Raw genomic sequence first — 4,345 nt, 5'->3', positions numbered from 1 at the left:
ACTAAACTTAGAGTTTGACTGTGGGGGCTCTGTTTGACTCTGTATTGAGAGAAGCTCTTCATGCTTCCTCTCCATGGTGACAGAGGGATATCCTTGAGCTTTAAACACAAGGGAGTCTTCATTTACTTGAATGATCAATTCTCCTCTATCAACATCAATTACAGCTTTTGCTGTGGCTAGGAAGGGTCTGCCAAGGATGATGGATTCATCCATACACTTCCCAGTCTCTAGGATGATGAAGTCAGCAGGGATGTAGTGGCCTTTAACTTTTACCAAGATATCCTCTACAAGTCCATAAGCCTGTTTCTTTGAATTGTCTGCCATCTCCAGTGAGATTCTTGCAGCTTGTACCTCAATGATCCCTAGCTTCTCCATTACAGAGAGAGACATAAGGTTTATACTTGACCCTAGGTCACACAGAGCCTTCTCAAAGGTCATGGTGCCTATGGTACAAAGGATTGAGAATTTTCTAGGATCTTGTCTCTTCAGAGGTAATTTCTGCCTAGTCAAGTCATCCAGTTCTTTGATGAGCAATGGAGGTTCATCCTCCCAAGTCTCATTACCAAATAACTTGGCATTTAGCTTCATGATTGCTCCAAGGTACTTAGCAACTTGCTCTTCAGTGATATCTTCATCCTCTTCAGAGGAAGAATACTCATCAGAACTTATGAAAGGCAGAAGTAAATTCAATGGAATCTCTATGGTCTCAGAATGAGCCTCAGATTCCCATGGTTCCTCATTAGGGAACTCCATGGAGGTCAGTGGGCATCCATTGAGGTCTTCTTCAGTGGGAATCACTGCCTCTTCCTCCTCTCCATGTTCGGCCATGTGATATGTGGTTATGGCCTTGCACTCTCTTTTTAGATTCTCTTCTGTATTGCTTGGGAGAGTGCTAGGAGGGAATTCAGTAATTTTCTTACTCAGCTGACCCAATTGTGCCTCCAAATTTCTAATGGAGGACCTTGTTTCAGTCATGAAACTTTGAGTGGTTTTGATTATATCAGAGACAATGGTTGTTAAGTTAGAGGGGTTTTGCTTAGAATTCTCTGTCTGTTGCTGAGAAGATGATGGAAAAGGCTTGCCATTGCTAAACCTGTTTCTTCCACCATTGTTGTTGTTGAAACCTTGTTGAGGTCTCTGTTGATCCTTCCATGAGAGATTTGGGTGATTTCTCCACGAAGGATTATAGGTGTTTCCATAGGGTTCTCCCATGTAATTCACCTTTTCCATTGCTGGGTTCTCAAGATCATAAGCTTCTTCTTCAGAGGAAGCTTCCTTAGTACTGCCTGTTGCTGCTTGCATTTCAGACAGACTCTGAGAAATCATATTGACTTGTTGGGTCAATATTTTATTCTGAGCCAATATGGCATTCAGAGTATCAATCTCAAGAACTCCTTTCTTCTGAGCTATCCCATTATTCACAGGATTCCTCTCAGAGGTGTACATGAATTGGTTATTTGCAACCATTTCAATGAGTTCTTGAGCTTCTGCAGGCGTCTTCTTTAGATGAAGATATCCTCCAGCAGAGCTATCTAATGACATCTTGGATAGTTCAGACAGACCATAATAGAAAATTCCTATGATGCTCCATTCAGAAAGCATGTCAGAAGGACATCTTCTGATTAATTTCTTGTATCTTTCCCAAGCTTCATAGAGGGATTCACCTTCCTTCTGTCTGAAGGTTTGGACTTCCACTCTAAGCTTGCTCAATTTTTGAGGTGGAAAGAACTTTGACAAGAAGGCATTGACTAGATTTTCCCAAGAGTCCAGGCTGTCTTTAGGTTGTGAATCCAACCATGTCCTAGCTCTGTCTCTTACAGCAAAAGGAAAGAGCATAAGTCTGTAGACTTCAGGGTCAACCCCATTGGTCTTAACAGTGTCACAGATTTGCAAGAATTCAGCCAAGAGCTAATGAGGATCTTCCAATGGAAGTCCATGAAACTTGCAATTCTGTTGCATTAGAGAAACTAATTGAGGCTTAAGCTCAAAGTTGTTTGCTCTAATGGCAGGGATTGAGATGCTTCTCCCACAAAAATCAAGAGTAGGTGCAGTAAAGTCACCAAGCACCTTCCTTACATTGTTGGTGTTTTCGACTGCCATGGCTTCTTCTTGTTTAAAAAGCTCTGTTAGGTCCTCTACAGAGAGTTATACTTTAGCTTCTCTCAGCTTTCTCTTCAAGGTCCTTTCAGGTTCAGGATCAGCTTGAACAAGTATGCCTTTATCTTTGCTTCTGCTAATATGAAAGAGAAGAGAACAAGAAAGTAGGGAATCCTCTATGTCACAGTATAGAGATTCCTTGAGGTGTCAGAGGAAAAGAAGAATAGAAGGAGGGGTAGATGGAAAAGAATTCGAACATATAAAGAAGGAGGGAGTTCGAATTGTAACTTGAGGAGGAGTGTTAGTCCTTTAAATAGAAGGATGTGAGAAGAGGGGAAGAATTTTCGAAAATAAAGTAAAAGATTTTGAAATAATTAAAAGAAATTTTGAAAAATTGATTGATGATTTTCGAAAACTAAAATTGGGAAAGAAATTAAGTGATTTTTGAAAAAGATTTTGAAATTAGAAATAAAAAAGATATGATTGAGAGTTAATTTTGAAAAAGATGTGATTGAAAAGATATGATTGAGAAGATATGATTGAAAATCAATTTAGAAAAAGAAAGTTTTAAAAATTAAAGTTGATTACTTGACTAACAAGAAATTAAAAGATATGATTCTTAAATTTAAAATTTGATCATTTCTTAATAGGCAAGTAACAACTTGAAAATTTTTGAAGTAAATCTTGAATTGAAGCAAGGATTTTTGAAAATAGTAAAAATAAATATAAAATGGAAAGAAATTGATTTTGAAAGAGATATGATTGAAAAGATATGATTTGAAAAAGATTTGATTTTGAAAAATTATGAAAACTTGAAAAAAATGTGAATTAAAAACAAAATCTTCCCTCTAGTGTCATCCTGGCGTTAAACGCCCAGAATGGTGCCCATTCTGGCGTTTAACGCCCAAATCTCTACCTTTTTGGGCGTTAAACGCCCAGCCAGGTACCTTGGCTGGCGTTTAAACGCCAGTTTTCCTTCTTCACTGGGCGTTTTGAACGCCCAGCTTTTTCTGTTTGATTCCTCTGCTGAATGTTCTGAATCTTCAATTCTCTGTATTATTGACTTGAAAAGACATAGTTTTAAAAAATATTTTTGAATTTTTGATGATGGGAATCAATAAAAAATGCAACTAAGATCAAATAAACAATGCATGTAAGACACCAAACTTAAAAGTTTGTATACTAAGGACTATAACAATGTAAAAATGCATGTAAGAAACAACAAAACATACAAAACAAGAGAATTTGAAGATCAAAGCAATGAAATCATCAAGAACAACTTGAAGATCAATGAAGAACAATATGTATAAATTTTCGAAAATTAGAAGGATAAAGACATGCAATTGACACCAAACTTAAAATTAGACAATAGACTCAAACAAGAAACATAAAATATTTTTGGTTTTATGGTTTTATAAATTTTTTTTTTGTATTTTTTTTCGAAAATTATATAGAAAAGAAAATAAAGAGAATCAAAACTTTTAATAAGAATTCCAGGAATCATGCAATGTTAGTCTAAAGCTTCAGTCTAAAAAGATTAGACATGTTTGGCCAAGCTTCAGCAGGACATTACATTCAATAGCTAAATTGATGAGAATCAATCAGCTTTTGTGATGGTGGGAACATCACCTTGAAACTCTAGAATTTATTCTTAAAAATTCTGAAAAGTACTTAATCTAAGCAACAAGATGAACCGTTAGTTGTCCAAACTCGAACAATCCCCAGCAACGGCGCCAAAAACTTGGTAGGCAAAATTGTGATCATCAACAATGGCGCCAAAGGCTTGGAGCTCTCAAACGTGAATCACACTTTGTCACAATTCCGCACAACTAACCAGCAAGTGCACTGGGTCGTCAAAGTAATAAACCTTACGTGAGTAAGGGTCGATCCCACGGAGATTGTCGGCTTGAAGCAAGCTATGGTCATCTTGTAAATCTCAGTCAGGCAGATTCAAATGGTTATGGAGTTTAAGGTGATGAAAATAAACATAAAATAAAGATAGAGATACTTATGTAATTCATTGGTGGATTTCACATAAGCGTATGAAGATGCATTGTTCCCCTTGAACCTCTGCTTTCCTATTGCCTTCTTCCAATCATTCATAATCCTTTCCATGGCAAGCTTTATGTTGGGCATCACCGTTGTCAATGGCTATATCCCGTCCTCTCAGTAAAAATGGTCCTGATGCTCTGTCACAACATCGGCTAATCAGCAGTCGGTTCTCGATCATGTCGGAATAGGATCCATT

The 4,345-nt window shown here is 37.3% G+C and overlaps 1 non-coding gene across 1 annotated transcript; it reads left to right on the top strand.

The window, feature by feature from the left end:
• The first annotated feature begins 1,596 nt into the window (after positions 1–1,596).
• LOC148568273 (small nucleolar RNA R71) lies at positions 1,597–1,704 on the top strand. The gene has a single exon (XR_015883095.1). It is a non-coding gene; the product is annotated as a small nucleolar RNA R71 (small nucleolar RNA).
• The last annotated feature ends 2,641 nt before the right edge of the window (positions 1,705–4,345 follow it).

Source organism: Arachis ipaensis, chromosome B4 (assembly GCF_059453495.1).
Source record: "Arachis ipaensis isolate K30076 ecotype BB chromosome B4, ASM5945349v1, whole genome shotgun sequence".
NCBI lineage: Eukaryota > Viridiplantae > Streptophyta > Magnoliopsida > Fabales > Fabaceae > Arachis > Arachis ipaensis.
Note: the sequence above shows the minus strand (reverse complement) of the source record. Positions and strands in the feature narration are given on the sequence as shown.